We start from the raw sequence: 12,905 nt of genomic DNA, 5'->3' as shown, positions 1-12,905 counted from the left end.
ATTTATTAATTTCTTGAATCAATGCCTTACAATATTTTCAATTCAAATCAATATTCTTGATCAAATCATAATTAATTCAATTATATCAATATTTCCTAAGGTTTGATCATTTTATCAATAATCTTATTTAATTAAAAGAAAACATCCCTTTTAAATAAATAAAATAATCTTATTTAATTAAAATAAAATCTCTCTTTTAATTAAATAATTTTATCTTATTTAATTAAAATCTCTCTTTTAATTAAATAGTCTTATCTAATTTAATTAAAAGATATCTCCATCTCTTAATTCACAGTTAAGATATCTCAAATTCTTGGTGAGATATATTTTTGCTTTACGTTTCATGACTAGTTGGAGTTTTTTGATCTTACAAGTAAATTCCATGGTTTACAAGGCTTTGTGGCTCATATCATGATTTTATTACTCCCTTAGTTGACATATCTATGGATCACACTTCATTTCAACATCTTAGTATGGAGTAGTTCATGATTTGGGTCCTAACATAAACTTGATATTACTTTATCATTATCTTGGAGAACGCAATCTTTCTAGGCCAACATACTGCTTATGAAGCCCTATATATTGATGTAATTATCTATAGGAAGGAAGTTAGAGTTCTTAGAGAAGAACGAATCTATGGGGTGAACCCCCTCTTTTCATGTCTTTTTTAAAAGTTTATTTAAAGCATTTTTTCAAAGTGGAGTGATTTTATTAAGAGGCATGTCAAAGTTTTGTATTATTCTATGCATTTCTCTTGTCTATATATAATGGTGTATAATTGTAAATCATGTAATTTAATCACATCCTCTCATTGTATCCTTTGATATAGGAGAGTTAATATCTTATGTTGATTTTCATCTATACATTCATTAGAGATTTTTAATTTTGGATGGTTGTCTTCATAACCAAAGCTTACATGATATGTAGTGAATCCAAAGCCATCTCGTGAATGGTAAACTAACTTGATGGATTGCTTCCTACAATTCTTTTCAAGAATTAAGTTATATAAATTATATCTGGTTAAACCTTTGTGGATGATTTTCTCTACCATTAAATGGTGACTTAGAAAATAGAAAAAGATAACATACTAAATTTGAGGTTTTTAAAGTTCTATATTACACATTGATTGAGAAATTCTTTAAAGTAAATCTTAGACCATCTCTATGTTAAAAGTGTTTGAATTTTTTGATTTATTTCATTACATATAGATAGGATAGAGGAAGTTAGAATAATATTAGTTTGGATTTTAGAGATATGGCACACATTTGATGGTTATTTGATCCTTTGCAAATGTTGAGTCAATTACATGATCATTTGTTATGTTTATAAATAAATTGTTGTTTTGTCAAAATTGGACACTTTCATTTTGAGTCACTATGATGGGGAGCTTCTCCACTTTAGAGATTTCTTTCTCTACCAAGGCTACTCCTAGCCTACTTAGGGTTACTATTCCAAACCCCAACCTAGAGGAATCCTTCCCAATCCTCTTTCACCAAGAAACTCTTCCAACAATCCAAGCTTCCATCCTCTACCTTTAGTTCACCAACAATGCCCTTTTTGACCTAGTGTGCCAAAACTCCACCAAATGCATCTAAAGGGCCAAAATTGGGTTTAGACCATCTTTCCATGGTTATTACCACATTTCATGTCATTTTACATCATTTTGGTAAGTCTACCATACCCTTGAGTCCAAATTATCATGTTTGCCCTTGTAGCCCTAAGAACCCCTAGTAGCCCTCCTAAAAACAAGGAACTAGCTATAACTCCCAAAAAACCTTAACAAGGCCTCTTGGTGTCTTCAAAACTTTTATTCCTAATAACCTAGGCTTGAATATTTTCTAGGTCTTAAGTCTCTATGGTGACCGTACAGTTTGGCTCTAGAAAACCCTTGTTTTAAGGGTTTCAAATGCAATGACAATGAAACATTCACAAAGTACTCCAAACTGCACATCCAACCTCCTCCTATGAGTTATGGACCCCTATTATTCTACTCCTTCATTTCTTAAGAAATATTGGCATGTTTCAATCCTCTGTTCTCACCAAAACTCCATTACAAGCTTTCGTTGCACCTTGCCAAGCCTTTCCTACCTAGGGCTCACTTGTAAAATTAGCTTCTTGACTACCACAAACCTCAAAGAATTATTTAAATAGTAAACAAGGGCTATTTCTTTATTTACAAGGGCCATGGTGTTTTGACCAACGAATTTCAAGCTATAGCCATTTGAGTGCTGGCTATACAAAAGTAAACAAGGGCTATTTCTTTATTTACAAGGGCCATGGTGTTTTGACAAAAAATGCTCCACATATAGCCATTGTCTGTACAAGTGTATGTCCAACCCTTGGAAATGAGTTGGAAGGTTTTTAAATAGGTTCCCTCTTCCATGTTGGAATTTTTTTCAAACCATAACTACCCATGTTTCCATTTCTCCAAAATCGTGCACAAATTGCAAAGTTGTCAATGAGCAATTTTGGAATCTAAGTCACCAATCTTGAACAGTGTGATTTCAAGCTATATTAAATGAAACTAAAACACCTAATGACCTCTTTTTATCATTTCTTTCCTCATTTAAGGTATTTTTTAAGTTTTGCCTCATAGAGCAATTTTGAGCAACTTTTGCCTATCAAGATCTAATTGGTCAAAACTCAACTCATACTCCACACTTACCTAACCACACCTCCTAAAATTATCTTTGGAATTTATATTGAGTCCTTATTCACTAAATGGTTGGTTATCCCATTTAAAACCAAAATAATCTAGGGTTTCACCTTACCTTAGGTGCTCCTGTACCATCCTCACCCTGCAAGAAGAAGCTTAAGGTACTGTTTGAGAGAGGAATTCCTTGCTAATGCTATGACTTTTGAAATCACTCTCAGCAATCCAAGTGGCCTTATCTTCAAGTGTGTCCAACCATTTCACTAGGTGTTCTTTGTAAACTTTGTTCCTTGTACTCCTTTTCACTCTAGAGTCCAAATCCTCTCCACATTGTGGTTGCTTCTTTTCTCGTACCTACAGGTATGAGATATCCTTGCTTATTTCTTCCTAATACTCTACTTTATCCATCTTAGGAACCTTGTATGATATTAGGTCTTTGACATTAAAGATTAGAGAGATATCGATGTTCTTGGGTAAGTCTACTTTGTAAGCATTGGATCCATACTTCTCAAGTACTTTGAATGGCCCAATCCTCTTCATTTGCAATTTTCTAGGGATGCCCTTCTATATCTTGGATTTTTTCAAATAGACCATCTCCAAATCTCCCACTTAAAGTCACAGTTCTCTTCTCCTCTCATCCTTCTTCTCCTTCAATTTTTAATTTGCCTCCATCAAGGTCTACTTAACTTGATCATGCATTTCTTTCATGGACTGAGCAAAGTCATCAACATGCTAGATATTGTCATGTTTTGGTAGGTCCCTTAACTCCATTATGCCCCTTGGATGAGTGCCATACACTAATTGAAAAGGGCTTGACCCTGTTGTTATGTTCTTACTATCATTGTAGGAAAATTCTTCCTGAGGGATGACTTTCTCCCAACTTTGCCCATACTCCTTAGTAAGGCACCTTAAGAGGTTGCCTAGGAATCTATTGATGACCTCTATCTTCCCATTTGTTTGGGGATCGTAGGCAAAGCTATGAGCTAGCTTTTTTCCCAACCTCTTCCATAGAGTCTTCCAAATAGGACCCATAAAGTTGATATCTCTATCAACCACTATGCTCCTTGGTAACCCATGTATTCTAACCACCTCTTTGATGAATTTATTGGCTATATTTCTTGCATCATGTGTTGTCTTACATGGGATGAAATGGGTTATCTTCTTGAACCTATCTACCACCACAAATACACTATCTAACCCAGTCCCAGTCCTTGGAAATCCCACTATGAAATCTATGATGATGCATTACCAAGGCCTATTAGGAATGGATAGAGGTTGGTAGAGTCTTGCATTTGATGAAGTTCCCTTTTCCTTCTAACATATTACACACTACTCCACATACCTCCTTACATCCCTTTGCATCTTGGGCCAGTAGTAGAACCTTTCCATAAGGTCTACTGTCTTGTTGAGGCCAAAGTGCCCATTCATGCTTCCATTGTGCTTCTATTATATGAGATTTTTTTCTCATAGATCCCCTTGGGATGCACAACTATTGGCCCTTGAACAATAACCCATTTTGCAAGGTATATTCAAAAAAGTGACTATGGAAATGATTTTCAAAATTAGTACATATCTTGCATGCCTCTAAAAAATCAATGTCCTCATATAATTTCGTGAATCCATCCAATCCTATGCTATACGACTTGACCTCTTGTACTATCAACAACCTATTGCTCAAAGTATCTACCACCTTATTATTTGTGCCCTTTTTGTGCTTGATGGTGAAAGTCTAGGATTGCAAGAACTCCATCCATTTGATGTGCCTCAAACTAAGCTTCTCCTGTGGGTTGATAAAACTTAGTGCTTGGTTTCCTGTGAAGACAACAAACTCCTTAGGCAATAAGTAATGCCTCCACTTGAACAAGTTCATAGAGCTCCAAGTCATATGTTGAATACTTTGTCTTAGCTTGATTAAGCCTCTCACTAAAAATGCTATTGGCCTACCTTCTTGGCTTAGAATTGCCTGAACTACTATGTTACTAGCATCGCACTCCACCAAAAATGGCTTCTCAAAACTAGGAAAAACCAATATTGGTTGAGTTGTCACTTCCTTCTTCAACCTCTCAAAACTTGCATCTATTGCCTTGGTCCATTTGAACTTGGTCTTCATGCCTCCTTTGATGGTGTCATCCATTAGTGCACAATTCTCACTAAACCTTCTCACAAACTTCCTATAGAACTACGCTAGTCCATGGAAATTTCTAACCTCAGTAGTAGATCTAGGAGTAGGCCAACTCAAGATTTCCTCCACCTTGTCCTTGTCTATTTTTAGGTTCCCTTGGGATACTAAAAAACCCAAATACACTAGCTCCTCCTTCATGAACTCACTCTTCTCAAAATGTATTGTCAACCTTTCCTCTTAAAGCTTCCTCAACACTATTTCTAGGTACTTCATATGCTCCTCCTTTGTCTTATTGAAGATGAGGATGTCATCTTGGTATGAAGTCAACTTGATGACTTATGGCTCTCTTTGGAGGTAAGGCAAGTGGTGTTCTATCACAAACTATATCCTTGAGATGATCCAATAGGTTTTGTACCTCTACAGGTATAGGTGCTTGTACTGATGTCTTCTCCTCCTTGGGCTACACCAAAATGGCATCCCCTACTCCTTCACCTTCTTTCAAGTCCTTAATGAACTCTTTCCCACTCATCAATAATGTCATGGCAGCAACCTTCTCTACCTTATCCTCTTCCACTATGGATTGTATCCTATAGGTGACTCCATCCTTCTTGAAAGAATACTTGTTTTCCTTCCCATGATACATTGCCTCCCTATCATACTGCCGAGCCCTTCATAATAGAAGATGGAAAGAATCCATGGGAAGAACATCACTATGATCTTATCCTAATACTTTCTAATGGTGATGTCTGCCCATACTTGGTCATTCACTAATATATTCGACCCCTTGTTCAACCAAGTCACCCTATATAGATATACATGAGGAGTCTTTCTTATACCAAGCTTTTGTACTACTTCCTATGACAACACATTGTCTAGTAGACCTTGAGTCTATGATTACCTTGCATACTTTACCTAACATCTTGCAAGTGGTCCTAAAAAGTGCTCTTCTATGGTCGGATTCCTCCTTTACTGGCTCCTTAACCAAGACTCTCCTCAACATGAGGTTTTCACCCTTCTCTATGTCAAGGTCTACTTCACGTATTTTAGAATTGTCTTCCTCTTGGACATATGCGATCTTCTTCTCCCTATAAGATGATGATTCCTTCTTTGGACATCTATAGGTAGGATGTCCCAACTTGCCATAGTTTTAACACTTCATATTGTTGAAGAGTGAGCCTTTGTTGATGTTCCCATATTTGGCTTTGCCCCCATTGTTGGATCCTCTTCCTCTAGTAGAGCCTCCCCTTTGACTAGTCTCACTGACCTTCTAATTTTATTTGGAGTCTCCATAGCCTCTTTGCTTATTGGTCCTTCCACTAGAAACTCCTCTTGAGCCATCTCTAAAGTTGTTACCTCTGCCTCTATTTTTGGAACTTGAGTCCCCTTTCTTCCTCAACTTATCTTCCACTTTCCTAGCCATTTGAAAACAACTATGTAATGTGGTGAGGCTAAACAAGATCAACTTGTCTTGAATAGACCACTTAAGGCCATTTAGGTACCTTTCCACCTTAATTCTCTATGACTCCTATACCCTTGACCTTAGAGCCAACTTTTGAAACTCCTTAGTATAGGTAACCACATCAAGATCTTTTTGCTTGAGATTCTACCTTTGCTTGTGAATCTGAATCTCACAGTCTTTTGGCAAATAGGTCTCTTTTATCTTTGCTACCATGGCCTTTCAATTAGCTATTGGTTTCTTCCCTTCACTCTCCCTTTCCTCTTGCACAAACTTCCACCATGTCAATGCTTGACCTTTCAATCTAGATTTTGCAAATCTCATCTTTTGAGCCTCTGTTTTCCCCTTACACTCAAAGTAATTCTCAATACTCTCAATCCATTCTAGGACCACCTCTGCATCCATCTTGCCATGGAATAATGATGCATTTTCAAGAATCTTTCCTCCAAATGCCTTGAGGGTTTTGAGGAATAGTTCTTTCTCACCAAGTGGAGGATCTGGTTCAGGTATTTCATCCTCCAAATTCACCTTCTCTTTACCCTTGCCAAAATCTTCATCTTCCTTAGCTTGGGCTGCATCTTCCATCTCCTTTAACTTATCTTTCATCTCCTCTATGACCTCACCAAGAATCCTAGTTTTCTCTTCCATGAGATTCTTTTTCTCATCTACCTCCTTTTCCATCTCTTCATTGGTAACCATCCTTGAAGATACATTTGACTCATTGGAATACAACATACCACCACAAGCCACAGTCTTATGGCTTTGATACCATTTTGATAGGGAGATTCTTCAATTTAGGGATATCTTGCTTTACCAAGGATATTCCTAGTCTTCTTAGGGTTACTATTTCAAACCCCAACCTATAGGACTCCTTCCCAATCCCCTTTCACCAAGAAACTCTCCCAACAATTCAAGTTTCCATCCTCTACCTTCAGTTCACCAAAAATGCACATTTTGACCTATCATGCCAAAAATCCACCAAATGCACCTAAAGGGCCAAAATTAGGTCTAGACCATCTTTCCATGGTTCTTACCACATTTCATGTCATTCTACATCATTTTGGTGAGTCCACCATACCCACAACTCCAAATTGCCATGTTTGTCCTTGCTAGCCCTAAGAGCCTCTATTAGCCTTCTTAAAAACAAGGAACTAGATATAACTCCCAAAAAACCTTAAAAAGTCCTCTTGTTGTCTTCATGACTTTGATTCCTAATAACCTAGGCTTGAATATTTTCTAGGTCTTAGGTCTTTGTGGTGGCCATACACTATGGCTCCAGAAAACCCTTGTTTCAAGGGTTTCAAAAGCAACACCAATGAAACTTTCAAAAATTACTCCAAAATCCACATCTAGCCTCCTCCTTTGAGTTATGTACCCCCATTATTCTAGTCCTTCATTTCCTAAGCAAGATTGACATGTGTCAATCCTTTGTTCTCACCACAACTCCATTACAAGCTTTTATTGTACATTGCCAAGCCTTTCCTACTTGCATATGGCTCGCTTGTAAAATTAGCTACTTGACTACCAAAAACCCAAAATTCATTATTTATATAGTATAAAAGGGCTATTTCTTTATTTCCAAGGTCCATGATGTTTTGACCAGGGAAGTTCAAGCTATAGCCAGTTAAGTGCTGGTTATACAAAACTGAACAATAGGAACACAAAACTTAACTACTTTTTAAAACCTTATAAAATGAATGCTTGAGACCAAAAATAGTATGCATAGAATCAAAAAATTATCCCAAATCAATATTCCATCCAAAAATTTAAGTTATTCAATCCAACTTCTTTACTCAATCGTTCAAACTACATTTTTTTAAATCACAAAAATGCTCCACATACAGGTGTTGTCCATACAAGTGTATGTCCAACTCTTAGAAATGAGTTGGAATGTTTTCCAATAGGTTACCTCTTCCATATTTGCCTTTGGTTTGACCCATAACTACCCATGTTTCTATTTCCCCAAAACTGTGCAATTTTGCAAAAATTGCAAAGCTGTGAATGGGCAATTTTGACAACTCTTGCACTTTTGCAATCTAAGCCACTAAACTTGACCAGTTTGATTTCAACCTATATAAAATGAACCTAAAAAACCTAATGACCTCTTTTTATCATTTCTTGCCTCATTTAAGGCATTTTTCAAGTTTTTCCTCATAGAGTAATTCTAAGAAACTTTTGCCTATCAAGAACTAATTGGTCAAAACTTGACTCATGCTCCACACTTACCTAACCACACCTCCTAGACCTATCTTAGGACTTTATATTGCTTCCTTATTCACTCAATGGTTGGTTAGGCCATTTACAAACCTAAAATGAGTTAGGGTTTCACCTTACCCTAAGTGCTCTTGCACCACAATAGGACAAAGTTTCCCCTCTTGTTGTATAAGTAATCACATCAAGTATTTTGCATTGTTTAGATTAAAAAATTGTGTAACAAATAAAAAAGTTTATTCCATACAATATTTTGATTTTTTAAAGAAAAATATAACTATCAAACATTTTGTAAACTTGAAAAGTATAGACCTTGTGTGTTCCAAACACCAACATGGGCCCTATACATAGGCAAAACTTGTAACTTCTAACATTTAATTCAATGGGGATCTTCCCCACTATGTAGCTTCACAAGCATCAATACTCATATTCTTCCATTCAATTACTTCTCTACCAAGAAATAATTTAATTGAGAAATATTTTTTCCATCTTTAATTAAAACAATTAAAATAATTTTTCCTATAAGAAAGTTATCTATGCAATAATAAGTTTGTTTTGTAATTTATAATGATGAAATTGAAACTTCAAGAAATTGATAACTTATTCTTATTTGGAACACATTTTGGTTGATTCATAATATTTAATTTTAATTCGAAATATTTTATCAATATGACACTAGATGTTGTAATGTTAACATCAATATGTCTTGCCTCTCAATCTTGTCCCTACACTAATTACATTTTTGGTTTGGCATTTGTGCTTGTATGCTCTACTATGGGGTTATATTGACTTCATTTCTAAATTTTTTGTTCGAATATAGACAATTTTGAAAGATTTATAGTGGTGCTAACAATATTTTGTTTTGATGTATGAAGTACTCCAATATATTACATTTTTTCATAGGTTACATTAATAAGTTCTTATTTTAGGATTTCAAAGTTCCAATCAAGTTGATATGATAATAATTTTGGTGTAAAGAGATCAAATTTCCACAATCCATTATATTGTATTGATATGTTTCTGGATTCAATTGTGTTAAGATTTTTACACTACGTGATCACTGTGTTTTGCATCTCTTGCTCTTCATCCTGATGATGGATCATGTAGTGTGATTTGAAAAGTTGATGGTAAAAATCTTAACACAGTCGAATCCAGAAACATTTCAATACAATTTTGGTGTAATTATTTTAAGGTGCATATTATTTTATTTACCTTTGATTGGTGTAGTTTGATTCATATAAGTTATTAAATTTTTATTTTTGTTTCTTAAATTTGGCATCTATAATTTATTAATATCAAGACCACTTCATTAATTTGATGAATCACAATTGTAGTTTTGCTAAGTATAAAGTTATAATAGTAATTTTGGAGAAGCTAACCATTCTCAACCTCTCTACTTACCATTTACCATTTTACGTTATCTTTCTTAAGTCAAATTCCTTTGCTAGTTTCTTTTATTCCAATGTCAAAAGATACAAAATGTACTCACATGTATTCATCTTGTACAAAGATATAAGGAAGAGATGATAAATGTAGTTAAATAATACACATCCACATCTCATCTCAATAATCTCCCATTCCCAAATTAATTCTTGTACTATTTAGAATTTATCTTATAGTGATTTGTTATAATAAGGTATATCTTTTTTCTAGATATAATTACTTGGGATGAATCTTTAATATGAATTTTTCACTTGTTTGTGTGCCCTCTCTTTTTTTTTGTAAGACAAAATTTAGGACATTTGTATACTCTTTGATAAAGCTCTTATAGAGTTGCATAATTATCTTCATATCTCATGAGAACATATTTTACCACTCTTGTTTTCTTTGAGTACATTAATTTTTCACACTTTGGCATTGACTTAGAGATTCTTAACCAACCTTGAAAGGATTTTTTTCTTCTTCTTTGAATCTATTGTTCTATATCTATCTCGACATTCTTCTAATTTAATATTTTCTCTAGTTAGTTTTCAAAATCATTTGCGCATGTTGCTAGATGAGGGAGGTTGCATGTCCTTCTTCTTCTATGCCTATTTTGACAAATATGTTTCCCCTTTTAAGAGTGGGAGATTTTCCCTTCAAATTTTCATTTTATATTATAAGAGGAGCTATCATTATAGATGAGTTCCTCACCAAGCTTTGTTTTTGGGACTAATATTAGCATTATCTCTCAATCTCTTTGAATTGGACTTTAGGGTGTTGTTGGTTTGTGCTTGGTTGGTTTCTTTCGTAGATATTTTCATAGCTTATGTTTTATTTTGTTTATGGAATTCAATTTTTGTCTTTCAAGTCGCAAGAACAAGTCACATCATAATGATTTTTTTTCTTACATCTCACATTTCTATATATTCAAGGTTTCACATTGTAAGTCGTGTGATCATGTTGTGCACTTACATCCTTGGATGGATGTTAGATCTATTTTTATTTCTTTTGTTGAAATTTTTGATCTCCAATGGTTGGCTCCATTGGAAAAATCTTACATGATGTAGAGAATTCAATGTCAATTTTTAGATCTTATGTCTAGATTAATTGAAAGAAATTCAATATTCAAATAAAAACAAACTTAAGGCAAGAGGCTACAACACAACGGTAAATTGTGAGCCTCTTATTGAAGAGGTCTTGGGTTCGAAGCTACTCATGTTAAATAAATAATAATAATAATTAATCATGTCATAATAATTAATCTTGGCTTCAGCCTCTTACCAATAAAAAAAAAAAAAGAAAACAAACTTAAAGTTTATTAGCATTATCTCTCAATCTCTTTGAATTGGACTTTAGGGTTTTGTTGGTTTGTGCTTGTCTGGTTTCTTTCTTAGATCTTTTCAGCACTTACATCCTCAGGTGGATGTTAGATCTATTTTTATTTCTTTTATTGAAACTCTTTATCTCAGATAGTTGGCTCCATGGAAAAATCTTACATGATGTAGAGAATTCAATGTCAATGTTTAGATCTTATGTCTAGATTAATTAAAAGAAATTCAATATTTCAAATAAAAATAGACTTCAAGTTTATTAAACATCTTACCTAAAATAGATAATGTCATTATTTAAAACACAAAAAATAAAATATTATTAAAATAAACATTTCTTAATATGTTAAAAAAATTAGTAGTTCTTTAGAATATTAAAATTTATTCATTTAAAATTTTGAAATAATTTTTATTTTATAAGAATATTAAATTTACATCAAATTAGGTGGACTGATTTTTTTAAATTATAAACAAATATTCATTATCAACTTCTAAAAAGTTGTGATGCATTTAATTTACCCATTTATGCATTCCACAAGTTTGCTTCAAAACCATAAACATGTAATTACATGGAACTATGATGGTTGCTCGTCGGCATACATAACCACTTTTTAAGAGAACATTTCTTTACACCAATAGACAATACCAATTCAACAAAGTATATTCAGTGTGAACATTTTTTTAAAATGTAATATACAAGTGTAATTCTAAATCATTTTTAAGTGATCAATTGTCAATTTAGTCTTTTAAATATTGAATAATTTAGTCTTTTGATTATTGAATAAAGTAGAATGAATGAAAAGTTACATTAAGAATAGCTAATTAGTTGTCAATGAAATTTTGTTAGTTCAAATATCTAAAACAATTTCATTAGAAAATACATCATAAAATTTAATACAAAGTAACTTTACAGAGGTTTTGTTCTCCTTCCTTACAATAAAAGGTATGTGATGCAACATGTCTTCCGTTTTAAAAGTAACACATCTTTAATAATAGTGAGTAGATTTGCACAATCAATGAGAATACTTTGAATGTTGCTTCTGGATTCAATTATGTTATTATTTTTCCATCAATCTTTTGGATCACACTTCTTGAGACATCATTAAGATGAAGAGAGATTGCATAAGGAGAAAATTTGATGATGGCTGATGGAGTGTCATCTAAAACATTGATGGAAAAAATAACGACACAATAGAATTCATAAGTAACATTCAAAGTAACAAATTTCTTGCTTGAAAGGTTTTAAAGTGTTGTAAAAGTTTTGCAAATTGACACATTGCCTCAGTCTAGCTTTTGATATTAGAAAACTTTCTATTCCCTCTCAAAAACTTATAAAACTGAAGAGATGGCTTCTAAAAAATTGGAGGTTGTTTTACAGGGTGTGTGAAACTTTCTCGTTGTCCTTATTTAGACATGAGGCTCTTAGAAGCCAATATATAATTATAATATCAATGGATACTACTACAAAATTGATAAAATCTAAATTTATTCTACTAAATTGAATATTATTTTAAATAATACCAACCTAAAATTAAACAAAAATAGATATTAATATACAAATTTCATCTTCTACCACTCCAAGCATAATCCCCTAAAAGGCACTAAAATAAATTTATACTACTCCCATCCAAAAACCTTGATACATATTTAACTTGCCTATTAAGAAAATCCGTGCTTAACCAACCCTATTGTTTTAAAATCAAGTCAACTAAA

This window comes from Cupressus sempervirens, chromosome 7 (genome assembly GCF_028749045.1).
Source record: "Cupressus sempervirens isolate cs-2001-9-10 chromosome 7, ASM2874904v1, whole genome shotgun sequence".
Taxonomy (NCBI): domain Eukaryota; kingdom Viridiplantae; phylum Streptophyta; class Pinopsida; order Cupressales; family Cupressaceae; genus Cupressus; species Cupressus sempervirens.
Note: the sequence above shows the minus strand (reverse complement) of the source record.